The sequence below is a fragment of the Siphateles boraxobius genome, unplaced genomic scaffold, assembly GCF_051911475.1.
Source record: "Siphateles boraxobius isolate OS27281-9 unplaced genomic scaffold, OSU_SipBor_1 1, whole genome shotgun sequence".
NCBI lineage: Eukaryota > Metazoa > Chordata > Actinopteri > Cypriniformes > Leuciscidae > Siphateles > Siphateles boraxobius.
Window position 1 is genome coordinate 1,554,268 of NW_027508699.1, and position 17,908 is coordinate 1,572,175.

At 46.7% G+C, this 17,908-nt stretch overlaps 16 non-coding genes across 16 annotated transcripts; 2 read left to right on the forward strand and 14 right to left on the reverse strand.

The window, feature by feature from the left end:
• Positions 1-1,754: 1,754 nt before the first annotated feature.
• trnas-gcu (transfer RNA serine (anticodon GCU)) lies at positions 1,755-1,836 on the reverse strand. The gene has a single exon. It is a non-coding gene; the product is annotated as a tRNA-Ser (tRNA).
• Positions 1,837-2,659: 823 nt separating this feature from the next.
• Positions 2,660-2,741, reverse strand: trnas-gcu (transfer RNA serine (anticodon GCU)). Its single transcript has one exon. It is a non-coding gene; the product is annotated as a tRNA-Ser (tRNA).
• Positions 2,742-3,549: 808 nt separating this feature from the next.
• On the reverse strand, positions 3,550-3,631 carry trnas-gcu (transfer RNA serine (anticodon GCU)). Its single transcript has one exon. It is a non-coding gene; the product is annotated as a tRNA-Ser (tRNA).
• Positions 3,632-4,615: 984 nt separating this feature from the next.
• On the reverse strand, positions 4,616-4,697 carry trnas-gcu (transfer RNA serine (anticodon GCU)). The gene has a single exon. It is a non-coding gene; the product is annotated as a tRNA-Ser (tRNA).
• Positions 4,698-5,674: 977 nt separating this feature from the next.
• On the reverse strand, positions 5,675-5,756 carry trnas-gcu (transfer RNA serine (anticodon GCU)). Its single transcript has one exon. It is a non-coding gene; the product is annotated as a tRNA-Ser (tRNA).
• A 137-nt stretch (positions 5,757-5,893) lies between these two features.
• Positions 5,894-5,975, reverse strand: trnas-gcu (transfer RNA serine (anticodon GCU)). Its single transcript has one exon. It is a non-coding gene; the product is annotated as a tRNA-Ser (tRNA).
• Positions 5,976-6,945: 970 nt separating this feature from the next.
• On the reverse strand, positions 6,946-7,027 carry trnas-gcu (transfer RNA serine (anticodon GCU)). The gene has a single exon. It is a non-coding gene; the product is annotated as a tRNA-Ser (tRNA).
• A 966-nt stretch (positions 7,028-7,993) lies between these two features.
• On the forward strand, positions 7,994-8,133 carry LOC143742089 (U4 spliceosomal RNA). The gene has a single exon (XR_013205350.1). It is a non-coding gene; the product is annotated as a U4 spliceosomal RNA (small nuclear RNA).
• A 1,494-nt stretch (positions 8,134-9,627) lies between these two features.
• On the reverse strand, positions 9,628-9,709 carry trnas-gcu (transfer RNA serine (anticodon GCU)). Its single transcript has one exon. It is a non-coding gene; the product is annotated as a tRNA-Ser (tRNA).
• A 977-nt stretch (positions 9,710-10,686) lies between these two features.
• On the reverse strand, positions 10,687-10,768 carry trnas-gcu (transfer RNA serine (anticodon GCU)). The gene has a single exon. It is a non-coding gene; the product is annotated as a tRNA-Ser (tRNA).
• Positions 10,769-10,905: 137 nt separating this feature from the next.
• trnas-gcu (transfer RNA serine (anticodon GCU)) lies at positions 10,906-10,987 on the reverse strand. Its single transcript has one exon. It is a non-coding gene; the product is annotated as a tRNA-Ser (tRNA).
• A 970-nt stretch (positions 10,988-11,957) lies between these two features.
• On the reverse strand, positions 11,958-12,039 carry trnas-gcu (transfer RNA serine (anticodon GCU)). Its single transcript has one exon. It is a non-coding gene; the product is annotated as a tRNA-Ser (tRNA).
• Positions 12,040-13,005: 966 nt separating this feature from the next.
• Positions 13,006-13,145, forward strand: LOC143742090 (U4 spliceosomal RNA). The gene has a single exon (XR_013205351.1). It is a non-coding gene; the product is annotated as a U4 spliceosomal RNA (small nuclear RNA).
• Positions 13,146-14,639: 1,494 nt separating this feature from the next.
• Positions 14,640-14,721, reverse strand: trnas-gcu (transfer RNA serine (anticodon GCU)). Its single transcript has one exon. It is a non-coding gene; the product is annotated as a tRNA-Ser (tRNA).
• Positions 14,722-16,603: 1,882 nt separating this feature from the next.
• trnas-gcu (transfer RNA serine (anticodon GCU)) lies at positions 16,604-16,685 on the reverse strand. Its single transcript has one exon. It is a non-coding gene; the product is annotated as a tRNA-Ser (tRNA).
• Positions 16,686-17,508: 823 nt separating this feature from the next.
• On the reverse strand, positions 17,509-17,590 carry trnas-gcu (transfer RNA serine (anticodon GCU)). Its single transcript has one exon. It is a non-coding gene; the product is annotated as a tRNA-Ser (tRNA).
• Between the last annotated feature and the right edge of the window lie 318 nt (positions 17,591-17,908).

Here is a 17,908-nt window from a genome sequence, read left to right on the forward strand (position 1 = left end):
GACAACAAACGACGAGGATGGGATTCGAACCCACGCGTGCAGAGCACAATGGATTAGCAGTCCATCGCTTTAACCAGTCGGCCACCTCGTCACTCGCCAGCACGACTGCCCGAAGCTGGGCTGTGGTGTGTTTCTGCAGCTATTTTAATGGTGATGTCGTTAAAGTCGGCAGCAATGTACTTTGAACGGCTTTTCCATGCGACATGGCTCTCTCGAAACACTAAAGACAACAAACGAAGACGATGGGATTCGAACACACGCATAAAGAGTGGATTAGCAGTCCATCGCCTTAACCATTCGGCCACCTTGTCACTCACCTGCACGTCTTTAGGAGGAAGGTTGGGAAACTCACAACTGTGTTGATAGAGGGAGATGTGCTTATGTTTCTTTTGTGTGCTGCTTCTGCTTTGTTGGTAAGAACCTAGAGAGAACGCCTGGGTCAAGAAAATGGCAGCATAGCTTACATTGGACCTCTCTCAGAATATGTTTGCAGTGTCCTTGCACTCTTCATTATCCTACCCAAACTGGTAGGGGGCTCATCGAATCGATCCAAAACTCAAACATGTTCTTGGAGATTAAGGCTTATAACTCTGCCCCTTTGTTACCAGGATACTCATAAGTATATCCCATAAAAAATACCGCACATTTTGTTCTTTGAGCTAAGAGAGAACAATTAATAAACCTCTATGTGCATTTCACTCACCTGTTTCATAGACACACCATGCAGCCGGCCGTTCCAAAAGGCTGATTACATGGCAGTTTAAAACGTGATACCACCCTGTCGTTCCATGTCCAGATAAAAGCACAGGAGACGTCGCTACCTTGTCTGGCTTTCTTTCGTCTGGCGAACGACGAGGATGGGATTCGAACCCACGCGTGCAGAGCACAATGTATTAGCAGTCCATCGCTTTAACCACTCTGCCACCTCGTCACTCGCCTGCACAACTGCCCGAAGCTGGTTTGTTTCTGCAGCTATTTTAATGATGATGTCGTTAAAGTCGGCAGCAATGTCCTTTGAACGGCTTTTCCATGCGCACTTGGCTCTCTCGAAACACTAAAGACAACAAACGACGAGGATGGGATTCGAACCCACGCTTTTCCATGCGACATGGCTCTCTCGAAACACTAAAGACAACAAACGAAGACGATGGGATTCGAACACACGCATAAAGAGTGGATTAGCAGTCCATCGCCTTAACCATTCGGCCACCTTGTCACTCACCTGCACGTCTTTAGGAGGAAGGTTGGGAAACTCACAACTGTGTTGATAGAGGGAGATGTGCTTATGTTTCTTTTGTGTGCTGCTTCTGCTTTGTTGGTAAGAACCTAGAGAGAACGCCTGGGTCAAGAAAATGGCAGCATAGCTTACATTGGACCTCTCTCAGAATATGTTTGCAGTGTCCTTGCACTCTTCATTATCCTACCCAAACTGGTAGGGGGCTCATCGAATCGATCCAAAACTCAAACATGTTCTTGGAGATTAAGGCTTATAACTCTGCCCCTTTGTTACCAGGATACTCATAAGTATATCCCATAAAAAATACCGCACATTTTGTTCTTTGAGCTAAGAGAGAACAATTAATAAACCTCTATGTGCATTTCACTCACCTGTTTCATAGACACACCATGCAGCCGGCCGTTCCAAAAGGCTGATTACATGGCAGTTTAAAACGTGATACCACCCTGTCGTTCCATGTCCAGATAAAAGCACAGGAGACGTCGCTACCTTGTCTGGCTTTCTTTCGTCTGGCGAACGACGAGGATGGGATTCGAACCCACGCGTGCAGAGCACAATGGATTAGCAGTCCATCGCTTTAACCACTCTGCCACCTCGTCACTCGCCTGCACAACTGCCCGAAGCTCGTTTGTTTCTGCAGCTATTTTAATGATGATGTCGTTAAAGTCGGCAGCAATGTCCTTTGAACGGCTTTTCCATGCGCACTTGGCTCTCTCGAAACACTAAAGACAACAAACGACGAGGATGGGATTCGAACCCACGCTTTTCCATGCGACATGGCTCTCTCGAAACACTAAAGACAACAAACGAAGACGATGGGATTCGAACACACGCATAAAGAGTGGATTAGCAGTCCATCGCCTTAACCATTCGGCCACCTTGTCACTCACCTGCACGTCTTTAGGAGGAAGGTTGGGAAACTCACAACTGTGTTGATAGAGGGAGATGTGCTTATGTTTCTTTTGTGTGCTGCTTCTGCTTTGTTGGTAAGAACCTAGAGAGAACGCCTGGGTCAAGAAAATGGCAGCATAGCTTACATTGGACCTCTCTCAGAATATGTTTGCAGTGTCCTTGCACTCTTCATTATCCTACCCAAACTGGTAGGGGGCTCATCGAATCGATCCAAAACTCAAACATGTTCTTGGAGATTAAGGCTTATAACTCTGCCCCTTTGTTACCAGGATACTCATAAGTATATCCCATAAAAAATACCGCACATTTTGTTCTTTGAGCTAAGAGAGAACAATTAATAAACCTCTATGTGCATTTCACTCACCTGTTTCATAGACACACCATGCAGCCGGCCGTTCCAAAAGGCTGATTACATGGCAGTTTAAAACGTGATACCACCCTGTCGTTCCATGTCCAGATAAAAGCACAGGAGACGTCGCTACCTTGTCTGGCTTTCTTTCGTCTGGCGAACGACGAGGATGGGATTCGAACCCACGCGTGCAGAGCACAATGGATTAGCAGTCCATCGCTTTAACCACTCTGCCACCTCGTCACTCGCCTGCACAACTGCCCGAAGCTCGTTTGTTTCTGCAGCTATTTTAATGATGATGTCGTTAAAGTCGGCAGCAATGTCCTTTGAACGGCTTTTCCATGCGCACTTGGCTCTCTCGAAACACTAAAGACAACAAACGACGAGGATGGGATTCGAACCCACGCTTTTCCATGCGACATGGCTCTCTCGAAACACTAAAGACAACAAACGAAGACGATGGGATTCGAACACACGCATAAAGAGTGGATTAGCAGTCCATCGCCTTAACCATTCGGCCACCTTGTCACTCACCTGCACGTCTTTAGGAGGAAGGTTGGGAAACTCACAACTGTGTTGATAGAGGGAGATGTGCTTATGTTTCTTTTGTGTGCTGCTTCTGCTTTGTTGGTAAGAACCTAGAGAGAACGCCTGGGTCAAGAAAATGGCAGCATAGCTTACATTGGACCTCTCTCAGAATATGTTTGCAGTGTCCTTGCAATCTTCATTATCCTACCCAAACTGGTAGGGGGCTCATCGAATCGATCCAAAACTCAAACATGTTCTTGGAGATTGAGGCTTATAACTCTGCCTCTTTGTTACCAGGATACTCATAAGTATATCCCATAAAAAATACCGCACATTTTGTTCTTTGAGCTAAGAGAGAACAATTAATAAACCTCTATGTGCATTTCACTCACCTGTTTCATAGACACACCATGCAGCCGGCCGTTCCAAAAGGCTGATTACATGGCAGTTTAAAACGTGATACCACCCTGTCGTTCCATGTCCAGATAAAAGCACAGGAGACGTCGCTACCTTGTCTGGCGAACGACGAGGATGGGATTCGAACCCACGCGTGCAGAGCACAATGGATTAGCAGTCCATCGCCTTAACCACTCGGCCACCTCGTCACTACGCCTGCACATCTGCCCGAAGCTGGGGTGTGGTGTGTTTCTGCAGCTATTTTAAGGATGATGTCGTTAAAGTCGGCAGCAATGTCATTTGAACGGCTTTTCCATGCGCACTTGGCTCTCTCGAAACACTAGAGACATCAAACGACGAGGATGGGATTCGAACCCACACATAAAGAGCACAATGGATTAGCAGTCCATCGCTTTAACCAGTCGGCCACCTCGTCACTCGCCAGCACGACTGTCCGAAGCTGGGCTGTGGTGTGTTTCTGCAGCTATTTTAATGGTGATGTCGTTAAAGTTGGCAGCAATGTACTTTGAACGGCTTTTCCATGCGACATGGCTCTCTCGAAACACTAAAGACAACAAACGAAGACGATGGGATTCGACACAGGCATAAAGAGTGGATTAGCAGTCCATCGCCTTAACCATTCGGCCACCTTGTCACTCACCTGCACGTCTTTAGGAGGAAGGTTGGGAAACTCACAACTGTGTTGATAGAGGGAGATGTGCTTATGTTTCTTTTGTGTGCTGCTTCTGCTTTGTTGGTAAGAACCTAGAGAGAACGCCTGGGTCAAGAAAATGGCAGCATAGCTTACATTGGACCTCTCTCAGAATATGTTTGCAGTGTCCTTGCAATCTTCATTATCCTACCCAAACTGGTAGGGGGCTCATCGAATCGATCCAAAACTCAAACATGTTCTTGGAGATTGAGGCTTATAACTCTGCCCCTTTGTTACCAGGATACTCATAAGTATATCCCATAAAAAATACCGCACATTTTGTTCTTTGAGCTAAGAGAGAACAATTAATAAACCTCTATGTGCATTTCACTCACCTGTTTCATAGACACACCATGCAGCCGGCCGTTCCAAAAGGCTGATTACATGGCAGTTTAAAACGTGATACCACCCTGTCGTTCCATGTCCAGATAAAACCACAGGAGACGTCGCTACCTTGTCTGGATTTCTTTCGTCTGGCGAACGACGAGGATGGGATTCGAACCCACGCGTGCAGAGCACAATGGATTAGCAGTCCATCGCCTTAACCACTCGGCCACCTCGTCACTCGCCTGCACAACTGCCCGAAGCTGGTGTGTTTCTGCAGCTATTTTAATGATGATGTCGTTAAAGTCGGCAGCAATGTCATTTGAACGGCTTTTCCATGCGCACTTGGCTCTCTCGAAACACTAAAGACAACAAACGACGATGATGGGATTCGAACCCACGCGTGCAGAGCACAATGGATTAGCAGTCCATCGCTTTAACCAGTCGGCCACCTCGTCACTCGCCAGCACGACTGCCCGAAGCTGGGCTGTGGTGTGTTTCTGCAGCTATTTTAATGGTGATGTCGTTAAAGTCGGCAGCAATGTACTTTGAACGGCTTTTCCATGCGACATGGCTCTCTCGAAACACTAAAGACAACAAACGAAGACGATGGGATTCGAACACACGCATAAAGAGTGGATTAGCAGTCCATCGCCTTAACCATTCGGCCACCTTGTCACTCACCTGCACGTCTTTAGGAGGAAGGTTGGGAAACTCACAACTGTGTTGATAGAGGGAGATGTGCTTATGTTTCTTTTGTGTGCTGCTTCTGCTTTGTTGGTAAGAACCTAGAGAGAACGCCTGGGTCAAGAAAATGGCAGCATAGCTTACATTGGACCTCTCTCAGAATATGTTTGCAGTGTCCTTGCACTCTTCATTATCCTACCCAAACTGGTAGGGGGCTCATCGAATCGATCCAAAACTCAAACATGTTCTTGGAGATTAAGGCTTATAACTCTGCCCCTTTGTTACCAGGATACTCATAAGTATATCCCATAAAAAATACCGCACATTTTGTTCTTTGAGCTAAGAGAGAACAATTAATAAACCTCTATGTGCATTTCACTCACCTGTTTCATAGACACACCATGCAGCCGGCCGTTCCAAAAGGCTGATTACATGGCAGTTTAAAACGTGATACCACCCTGTCGTTCCATGTCCAGATAAAAGCACAGGAGACGTCGCTACCTTGTCTGGCTTTCTTTCGTCTGGCGAACGACGAGGATGGGATTCGAACCCACGCGTGCAGAGCACAATGGATTAGCAGTCCATCGCTTTAACCACTCTGCCACCTCGTCACTCGCCTGCACAACTGCCCGAAGCTGGTTTGTTTCTGCAGCTATTTTAATGATGATGTCGTTAAAGTCGGCAGCAATGTCCTTTGAACGGCTTTTCCATGCGCACTTGGCTCTCTCAAAACACTAAAGACAACAAACAACGAGGATGGGATTCGAACCCACGCGTGCAGAGCACAATGGATTAGCAGTCCATCGCCTTAACCACTCGGCCACCTCGTCACTACGCCTGCACATCTGCCCGAAGCTGGGGTGTGGTGTGTTTCTGCAGCTATTTTAAGGATGATGTCGTTAAAGTCGGCAGCAATGTCATTTGAACGGCTTTTCCATGCGCACTTGGCTCTCTCGAAACACTAGAGACATCAAACGACGAGGATGGGATTCGAACCCACACATAAAGAGCACAATGGATTAGCAGTCCATCGCTTTAACCAGTCGGCCACCTCGTCACTCGCCAGCACGACTGTCCGAAGCTGGGCTGTGGTGTGTTTCTGCAGCTATTTTAATGGTGATGTCGTTAAAGTCGGCAGCAATGTACTTTGAACGGCTTTTCCATGCGACATGGCTCTCTCGAAACACTAAAGACAACAAACGAAGACGATGGGATTCGAACACACGCATAAAGAGTGGATTAGCAGTCCATCGCCTTAACCATTCGGCCACCTTGTCACTCACCTGCACGTCTTTAGGAGGAAGGTTGGGAAACTCACAACTGTGTTGATAGAGGGAGATGTGCTTATGTTTCTTTTGTGTGCTGCTTCTGCTTTGTTGGTAAGAACCTAGAGAGAACGCCTGGGTCAAGAAAATGGCAGCATAGCTTACATTGGACCTCTCTCAGAATATGTTTGCAGTGTCCTTGCAATCTTCATTATCCTACCCAAACTGGTAGGGGGCTCATCGAATCGATCCAAAACTCAAACATGTTCTTGGAGATTGAGGCTTATAACTCTGCCTCTTTGTTACCAGGATACTCATAAGTATATCCCATAAAAAATACCGCACATTTTGTTCTTTGAGCTAAGAGAGAACAATTAATAAACCTCTATGTGCATTTCACTCACCTGTTTCATAGACACACCATGCAGCCGGCCGTTCCAAAAGGCTGATTACATGGCAGTTTAAAACGTGATACCACCCTGTCGTTCCATGTCCAGATAAAAGCACAGGAGACGTCGCTACCTTGTCTGGCGAACGACGAGGATGGGATTCGAACCCACGCGTGCAGAGCACAATGGATTAGCAGTCCATCGCCTTAACCACTCGGCCACCTCGTCACTACGCCTGCACATCTGCCCGAAGCTGGGGTGTGGTGTGTTTCTGCAGCTATTTTAAGGATGATGTCGTTAAAGTCGGCAGCAATGTCATTTGAACGGCTTTTCCATGCGCACTTGGCTCTCTCGAAACACTAGAGACATCAAACGACGAGGATGGGATTCGAACCCACACATAAAGAGCACAATGGATTAGCAGTCCATCGCTTTAACCAGTCGGCCACCTCGTCACTCGCCAGCACGACTGTCCGAAGCTGGGCTGTGGTGTGTTTCTGCAGCTATTTTAATGGTGATGTCGTTAAAGTTGGCAGCAATGTACTTTGAACGGCTTTTCCATGCGACATGGCTCTCTCGAAACACTAAAGACAACAAACGAAGACGATGGGATTCGACACAGGCATAAAGAGTGGATTAGCAGTCCATCGCCTTAACCATTCGGCCACCTTGTCACTCACCTGCACGTCTTTAGGAGGAAGGTTGGGAAACTCACAACTGTGTTGATAGAGGGAGATGTGCTTATGTTTCTTTTGTGTGCTGCTTCTGCTTTGTTGGTAAGAACCTAGAGAGAACGCCTGGGTCAAGAAAATGGCAGCATAGCTTACATTGGACCTCTCTCAGAATATGTTTGCAGTGTCCTTGCAATCTTCATTATCCTACCCAAACTGGTAGGGGGCTCATCGAATCGATCCAAAACTCAAACATGTTCTTGGAGATTGAGGCTTATAACTCTGCCCCTTTGTTACCAGGATACTCATAAGTATATCCCATAAAAAATACCGCACATTTTGTTCTTTGAGCTAAGAGAGAACAATTAATAAACCTCTATGTGCATTTCACTCACCTGTTTCATAGACACACCATGCAGCCGGCCGTTCCAAAAGGCTGATTACATGGCAGTTTAAAACGTGATACCACCCTGTCGTTCCATGTCCAGATAAAAACACAGGAGACGTCGCTACCTTGTCTGGCATTCTTTCGCAGAAGCAATATCATAGCCTATGAGGCTCATCCGAGACGTGATCTTTGCTGGTTGAAAACTTTAAGAATACCCCGCTGGGATGACTTGAAATACAGTCAGCCCTGGCAATTTTTGACAGTCTCTTGAGAGGCTTCATGACTTGTTGTAAAAGGGAATTTTACTTTTGCTTTTTTTACATTCTGTTTTCGCTGTGGTGTTGAAAGCATAAGCTTGAAGGTGGCTGGTTTAGCCAGGATTTGGACCTCCCTTGAACGTGTTTTTGTATTTAAAATGATTATATCCATTAACCAGGGGGCTCTCATAACCGAAATACAGCTATAATTAAAAGCTTGCCATGAGCTGCACCCCTGCGGTTGACCTGTCCTTTAGACTCCCTGTGAAACTAAACACCAAAGATGGGACTCAAACCCATGCGCACAGAGCACAAAGGATTAGCAGTCCATCGCCTTAACCACGCAGCAACTCGCCTGCACGTAGAGTTTTTCTGCATCTATCTTTAGTATGATGACGTTATAGTTGGAAGCAAAAAGCTTTGCCAGGCACACTTGGCTTTCTTGAACACTAAAGACAACAAACGACGAGGATGGGATTCGAACCCACGAGTGCAGAACACAATGGATTAGCAGTGCATCGCCTTAACGACTCGGCCACCTCGTCACTCACCTGCTCATCTGCCCGAAGCTGGGCCGTGGTGTGTTTCTGCAGCTATTTTAAGGATGATGTCGTTAAAGTCGGCAGCAATGTCATTTGAACTGCTTTTCCATGCGAACTTGGCTCTCTCAAAACACTAAAGACATCAAACGTCGTGGATGGGATTCGAACCCACGCGTGCAGAGCACAATGGATTAGCAGTACATCACCTTAATCACTCGCCTGCACAACTGCCCGAAGCTGGTGTGTTTCTGCAGCTATTTTAATGATGATGTCGTTAAAGTCGGCAGCAACGTACTTTGAACGGCTTTTCCATGCGCACTTGGCTCTCTCGAAACACTAAAGACAACAAACGCCTATGATGGGATTCGAACAAACGCATGAAGAGCACAATGAATCAGCAGTCCATCACCTTAACCATTCGGCCACCTCGTCACTCACCTACACGTCTTTAGGAGGAAGGTTGGGAAACTCACAACTGTGTTGATAGAGGGAGATGTGCATATGTTTCTTTTGTGTGCTGCTTCTGCTTTGTTGGTAAGAACCTAGAGAGAACGCCTGGGTCAAGAAAATGGCAGCATAGCTTACATTGGACCTCTCTCAGAATATGTTTGCAGTGTCCTTGCACTCTTCATTATCCTACCCAAACTGGTAGGGGGCTCATCGAATCGATCCCAAACTCAAACATGTTCTTGGAGATTGAGGGTTATAACTCTGGCCCTTTGTAACCAGGATAGCCATAAGTATCTCCCATCAAAAATACCGCACATTTTGTTCTTTGAGCTAAGAGAGAACAATTAATAAACCTCTATGTGCATTTCACTCACCTGTTTCATAGACACACCATGCAGCCGGCCGTTCCAAAAGGCTGATTACATGGCAGTTTAAAACGTGATACCACCCTGTCGTTCCATGTCCAGATAAAACCACAGGAGACGTCGCTACCTTGTCTGGATTTCTTTCGTCTGGCGAACGACGAGGATGGGATTCGAACCCACGCGTGCAGAGCACAATGGATTAGCAGTCCATCGCCTTAACCACTCGGCCACCTCGTCACTCGCCTGCACAACTGCCCGAAGCTGGTGTGTTTCTGCAGCTATTTTAATGATGATGTCGTTAAAGTCGGCAGCAATGTCATTTGAACGGCTTTTCCATGCGCACTTGGCTCTCTCGAAACACTAAAGACAACAAACGACGAGGATGGGATTCGAACCCACGCGTGCAGAGCACAATGGATTAGCAGTCCATCGCTTTAACCAGTCGGCCACCTCGTCACTCGCCAGCACGACTGCCCGAAGCTGGGCTGTGGTGTGTTTCTGCAGCTATTTTAATGGTGATGTCGTTAAAGTCGGCAGCAATGTACTTTGAACGGCTTTTCCATGCGACATGGCTCTCTCGAAACACTAAAGACAACAAACGAAGACGATGGGATTCGAACACACGCATAAAGAGTGGATTAGCAGTCCATCGCCTTAACCATTCGGCCACCTTGTCACTCACCTGCACGTCTTTAGGAGGAAGGTTGGGAAACTCACAACTGTGTTGATAGAGGGAGATGTGCTTATGTTTCTTTTGTGTGCTGCTTCTGCTTTGTTGGTAAGAACCTAGAGAGAACGCCTGGGTCAAGAAAATGGCAGCATAGCTTACATTGGACCTCTCTCAGAATATGTTTGCAGTGTCCTTGCACTCTTCATTATCCTACCCAAACTGGTAGGGGGCTCATCGAATCGATCCAAAACTCAAACATGTTCTTGGAGATTAAGGCTTATAACTCTGCCCCTTTGTTACCAGGATACTCATAAGTATATCCCATAAAAAATACCGCACATTTTGTTCTTTGAGCTAAGAGAGAACAATTAATAAACCTCTATGTGCATTTCACTCACCTGTTTCATAGACACACCATGCAGCCGGCCGTTCCAAAAGGCTGATTACATGGCAGTTTAAAACGTGATACCACCCTGTCGTTCCATGTCCAGATAAAAGCACAGGAGACGTCGCTACCTTGTCTGGCTTTCTTTCGTCTGGCGAACGACGAGGATGGGATTCGAACCCACGCGTGCAGAGCACAATGGATTAGCAGTCCATCGCTTTAACCACTCTGCCACCTCGTCACTCGCCTGCACAACTGCCCGAAGCTGGTTTGTTTCTGCAGCTATTTTAATGATGATGTCGTTAAAGTCGGCAGCAATGTCCTTTGAACGGCTTTTCCATGCGCACTTGGCTCTCTCAAAACACTAAAGACAACAAACAACGAGGATGGGATTCGAACCCACGCGTGCAGAGCACAATGGATTAGCAGTCCATCGCCTTAACCACTCGGCCACCTCGTCACTACGCCTGCACATCTGCCCGAAGCTGGGGTGTGGTGTGTTTCTGCAGCTATTTTAAGGATGATGTCGTTAAAGTCGGCAGCAATGTCATTTGAACGGCTTTTCCATGCGCACTTGGCTCTCTCGAAACACTAGAGACATCAAACGACGAGGATGGGATTCGAACCCACACATAAAGAGCACAATGGATTAGCAGTCCATCGCTTTAACCAGTCGGCCACCTCGTCACTCGCCAGCACGACTGTCCGAAGCTGGGCTGTGGTGTGTTTCTGCAGCTATTTTAATGGTGATGTCGTTAAAGTCGGCAGCAATGTACTTTGAACGGCTTTTCCATGCGACATGGCTCTCTCGAAACACTAAAGACAACAAACGAAGACGATGGGATTCGAACACACGCATAAAGAGTGGATTAGCAGTCCATCGCCTTAACCATTCGGCCACCTTGTCACTCACCTGCACGTCTTTAGGAGGAAGGTTGGGAAACTCACAACTGTGTTGATAGAGGGAGATGTGCTTATGTTTCTTTTGTGTGCTGCTTCTGCTTTGTTGGTAAGAACCTAGAGAGAACGCCTGGGTCAAGAAAATGGCAGCATAGCTTACATTGGACCTCTCTCAGAATATGTTTGCAGTGTCCTTGCAATCTTCATTATCCTACCCAAACTGGTAGGGGGCTCATCGAATCGATCCAAAACTCAAACATGTTCTTGGAGATTGAGGCTTATAACTCTGCCTCTTTGTTACCAGGATACTCATAAGTATATCCCATAAAAAATACCGCACATTTTGTTCTTTGAGCTAAGAGAGAACAATTAATAAACCTCTATGTGCATTTCACTCACCTGTTTCATAGACACACCATGCAGCCGGCCGTTCCAAAAGGCTGATTACATGGCAGTTTAAAACGTGATACCACCCTGTCGTTCCATGTCCAGATAAAAGCACAGGAGACGTCGCTACCTTGTCTGGCGAACGACGAGGATGGGATTCGAACCCACGCGTGCAGAGCACAATGGATTAGCAGTCCATCGCCTTAACCACTCGGCCACCTCGTCACTACGCCTGCACATCTGCCCGAAGCTGGGGTGTGGTGTGTTTCTGCAGCTATTTTAAGGATGATGTCGTTAAAGTCGGCAGCAATGTCATTTGAACGGCTTTTCCATGCGCACTTGGCTCTCTCGAAACACTAGAGACATCAAACGACGAGGATGGGATTCGAACCCACACATAAAGAGCACAATGGATTAGCAGTCCATCGCTTTAACCAGTCGGCCACCTCGTCACTCGCCAGCACGACTGTCCGAAGCTGGGCTGTGGTGTGTTTCTGCAGCTATTTTAATGGTGATGTCGTTAAAGTTGGCAGCAATGTACTTTGAACGGCTTTTCCATGCGACATGGCTCTCTCGAAACACTAAAGACAACAAACGAAGACGATGGGATTCGACACAGGCATAAAGAGTGGATTAGCAGTCCATCGCCTTAACCATTCGGCCACCTTGTCACTCACCTGCACGTCTTTAGGAGGAAGGTTGGGAAACTCACAACTGTGTTGATAGAGGGAGATGTGCTTATGTTTCTTTTGTGTGCTGCTTCTGCTTTGTTGGTAAGAACCTAGAGAGAACGCCTGGGTCAAGAAAATGGCAGCATAGCTTACATTGGACCTCTCTCAGAATATGTTTGCAGTGTCCTTGCAATCTTCATTATCCTACCCAAACTGGTAGGGGGCTCATCGAATCGATCCAAAACTCAAACATGTTCTTGGAGATTGAGGCTTATAACTCTGCCCCTTTGTTACCAGGATACTCATAAGTATATCCCATAAAAAATACCGCACATTTTGTTCTTTGAGCTAAGAGAGAACAATTAATAAACCTCTATGTGCATTTCACTCACCTGTTTCATAGACACACCATGCAGCCGGCCGTTCCAAAAGGCTGATTACATGGCAGTTTAAAACGTGATACCACCCTGTCGTTCCATGTCCAGATAAAAACACAGGAGACGTCGCTACCTTGTCTGGCATTCTTTCGCAGAAGCAATATCATAGCCTATGAGGCTCATCCGAGACGTGATCTTTGCTGGTTGAAAACTTTAAGAATACCCCGCTGGGATGACTTGAAATACAGTCAGCCCTGGCAATTTTTGACAGTCTCTTGAGAGGCTTCATGACTTGTTGTAAAAGGGAATTTTACTTTTGCTTTTTTTACATTCTGTTTTCGCTGTGGTGTTGAAAGCATAAGCTTGAAGGTGGCTGGTTTAGCCAGGATTTGGACCTCCCTTGAACGTGTTTTTGTATTTAAAATGATTATATCCATTAACCAGGGGGCTCTCATAACCGAAATACAGCTATAATTAAAAGCTTGCCATGAGCTGCACCCCTGCGGTTGACCTGTCCTTTAGACTCCCTGTGAAACTAAACACCAAAGATGGGACTCAAACCCATGCGCACAGAGCACAAAGGATTAGCAGTCCATCGCCTTAACCACGCAGCAACTCGCCTGCACGTAGAGTTTTTCTGCATCTATCTTTAGTATGATGACGTTATAGTTGGAAGCAAAAAGCTTTGCCAGGCACACTTGGCTTTCTTGAACACTAAAGACAACAAACGACGAGGATGGGATTCGAACCCACGAGTGCAGAACACAATGGATTAGCAGTGCATCGCCTTAACGACTCGGCCACCTCGTCACTCACCTGCTCATCTGCCCGAAGCTGGGCCGTGGTGTGTTTCTGCAGCTATTTTAAGGATGATGTCGTTAAAGTCGGCAGCAATGTCATTTGAACTGCTTTTCCATGCGAACTTGGCTCTCTCGAAACACTAAAGACATCAAACGTCGTGGATGGGATTCGAACCCACGCGTGCAGAGCACAATGGATTAGCAGTACATCACCTTAATCACTCGCCTGCACAACTGCCCGAAGCTGGTGTGTTTCTGCAGCTATTTTAATGATGATGTCGTTAAAGTCGGCAGCAACGTACTTTGAACGGCTTTTCCATGCGCACTTGGCTCTCTCGAAACACTAAAGACAACAAACGCCTATGATGGGATTCGAACAAACGCATGAAGAGCACAATGAATCAGCAGTCCATCACCTTAACCATTCGGCCACCTCGTCACTCACCTACACGTCTTTAGGAGGAAGGTTGGGAAACTCACAACTGTGTTGATAGAGGGAGATGTGCATATGTTTCTTTTGTGTGCTGCTTCTGCTTTGTTGGTAAGAACCTAGAGAGAACGCCTGGGTCAAGAAAATGGCAGCATAGCTTACATTGGACCTCTCTCAGAATATGTTTGCAGTGTCCTTGCACTCTTCATTATCCTACCCAAACTGGTAGGGGGCTCATCGAATCGATCCCAAACTCAAACATGTTCTTGGAGATTGAGGGTTATAACTCTGGCCCTTTGTAACCAGGATAGCCATAAGTATCTCCCATCAAAAATACCGCACATTTTGTTCTTTGAGCTAAGAGAGAACAATTAATAAACCTCTATGTGCATTTCACTCACCTGTTTCATAGACACACCATGCAGCCGGCCGTTCCAAAAGGCTGATTACATGGCAGTTTAAAACGTGATACCACCCTGTCGTTCCATGTCCAGATAAAACCACAGGAGACGTCGCTACCTTGTCTGGATTTCTTTCGTCTGGCGAACGACGAGGATGGGATTCGAACCCACGCGTGCAGAGCACAATGGATTAGCAGTCCATCGCCTTAACCACTCGGCCACCTCGTCACTCGCCTGCACAACTGCCCGAAGCTGGTGTGTTTCTGCAGCTATTTTAATGATGATGTCGTTAAAGTCGGCAGCAATGTCATTTGAACGGCTTTTCCATGCGCACTTGGCTCTCTCGAAACACTAAAGACAACAAACGACGAGGATGGGATTCGAACCCACGCGTGCAGAGCACAATGGATTAGCAGTCCATCGCTTTAACCAGTCGGCCACCTCGTCACTCGCCAGCACGACTGCCCGAAGCTGGGCTGTGGTGTGTTTCTGCAGCTATTTTAATGGTGATGTCGTTAAAGTCGGCAGCAATGTACTTTGAACGGCTTTTCCATGCGACATGGCTCTCTCGAAACACTAAAGACAACAAACGAAGACGATGGGATTCGAACACACGCATAAAGAGTGGATTAGCAGTCCATCGCCTTAACCATTCGGCCACCTTGTCACTCACCTGCACGTCTTTAGGAGGAAGGTTGGGAAACTCACAACTGTGTTGATAGAGGGAGATGTGCTTATGTTTCTTTTGTGTGCTGCTTCTGCTTTGTTGGTAAGAACCTAGAGAGAACGCCTGGGTCAAGAAAATGGCAGCATAGCTTACATTGGACCTCTCTCAGAATATGTTTGCAGTGTCCTTGCACTCTTCATTATCCTACCCAAACTGGTAGGGGGCTCATCGAATCGATCCAAAACTCAAACATGTTCTTGGAGATTAAGGCTTATAACTCTGCCCCTTTGTTACCAGGATACTCATAAGTATATCCCATAAAAAATACCGCACATTTTGTTCTTTGAGCTAAGAGAGAACAATTAATAAACCTCTATGTGCATTTCACTCACCTGTTTCATAGACACACCATGCAGCCGGCCGTTCCAAAAGGCTGATTACATGGCAGTTTAAAACGTGATACCACCCTGTCGTTCCATGTCCAGATAAAAGCACAGGAGACGTCGCTACCTTGTCTGGCTTTCTTTCGTCTGGCGAACGACGAGGATGGGATTCGAACCCACGCGTGCAGAGCACAATGTATTAGCAGTCCATCGCTTTAACCACTCTGCCACCTCGTCACTCGCCTGCACAACTGCCCGAAGCTGGTTTGTTTCTGCAGCTATTTTAATGATGATGTCGTTAAAGTCGGCAGCAATGTCCTTTGAACGGCTTTTCCATGCGCACTTGGCTCTCTCGAAACACTAAAGACAACAAACGACGAGGATGGGATTCGAACCCACGCTTTTCCATGCGACATGGCTCTCTCGAAACACTAAAGACAACAAACGAAGACGATGGGATTCGAACACACGCATAAAGAGTGGATTAGCAGTCCATCGCCTTAACCATTCGGCCACCTTGTCACTCACCTGCACGTCTTTAGGAGGAAGGTTGGGAAACTCACAACTGTGTTGATAGAGGGAGATGTGCTTATGTTTCTTTTGTGTGCTGCTTCTGCTTTGTTGGTAAGAACCTAGAGAGAACGCCTGGGTCAAGAAAATGGCAGCATAGCTTACATTGGACCTCTCTCAGAATATGTTTGCAGTGTCCTTGCACTCTTCATTATCCTACCCAAACTGGTAGGGGGCTCATCGAATCGATCCAAAACTCAAACATGTTCTTGGAGATTAAGGCTTATAACTCTGCCCCTTTGTTACCAGGATACTCATAAGTATATCCCATAAAAAATACCGCACATTTTGTTCTTTGAGCTAAGAGAGAACAATTAATAAACCTCTATGTGCATTTCACTCACCTGTTTCATAGACACACCATGCAGCCGGCCGTTCCAAAAGGCTGATTACATGGCAGTTTAAAACGTGATACCACCCTGTCGTTCCATGTCCAGATAAAAGCACAGGAGACGTCGCTACCTTGTCTGGCTTTCTTTCGTCTGGCGAACGACGAGGATGGGATTCGAACCCACGCGTGCAGAGCACAATGGATTAGCAGTCCATCGCTTTAACCACTCTGCCACCTCGTCACTCGCCTGCACAACTGCCCGAAGCTCGTTTGTTTCTGCAGCTATTTTAATGATGATGTCGTTAAAGTCGGCAGCAATGTCCTTTGAACGGCTTTTCCATGCGCACTTGGCTCTCTCGAAACACTAAAGACAACAAACGACGAGGATGGGATTCGAACCCACGCTTTTCCATGCGACATGGCTCTCTCGAAACACTAAAGACAACAAACGAAGACGATGGGATTCGAACACACGCATAAAGAGTGGATTAGCAGTCCATCGCCTTAACCATTCGGCCACCTTGTCACTCACCTGCACGTCTTTAGGAGGAAGGTTGGGAAACTCACAACTGTGTTGATAGAGGGAGATGTGCTTATGTTTCTTTTGTGTGCTGCTTCTGCTTTGTTGGTAAGAACCTAGAGAGAACGCCTGGGTCAAGAAAATGGCAGCATAGCTTACATTGGACCTCTCTCAGAATATGTTTGCAGTGTCCTTGCACTCTTCATTATCCTACCCAAACTGGTAGGGGGCTCATCGAATCGATCCAAAACTCAAACATGTTCTTGGAGATTAAGGCTTATAACTCTGCCCCTTTGTTACCAGGATACTCATAAGTATATCCCATAAAAAATACCGCACATTTTGTTCTTTGAGCTAAGAGAGAACAATTAATAAACCTCTATGTGCATTTCACTCACCTGTTTCATAGACACACCATGCAGCCGGCCGTTCCAAAAGGCTGATTACATGGCAGTTTAAAACGTGATACCACCCTGTCGTTCCATGTCCAGATAAAAGCACAGGAGACGTCGCTACCTTGTCTGGCTTTCTTTCGTCTGGCGAACGACGAGGATGGGATTCGAACCCACGCGTGCAGAGCACAATGGATTAGCAGTCCATCGCTTTAACCACTCTGCCACCTCGTCACTCGCCTGCACAACTGCCCGAAGCTCGTTTGTTTCTGCAGCTATTTTAATGATGATGTCGTTAAAGTCGGCAGCAATGTCCTTTGAACGGCTTTTCCATGCGCACTTGGCTCTCTCGAAACACTAAAGACAACAAACGACGAGGATGGGATTCGAACCCACGCTTTTCCATGCGACATGGCTCTCTCGAAACACTAAAGACAACAAACGAAGACGATGGGATTCGAACACACGCATAAAGAGTGGATTAGCAGTCCATCGCCTTAACCATTCGGCCACCTTGTCACTCACCTGCACGTCTTTAGGAGGAAGGTTGGG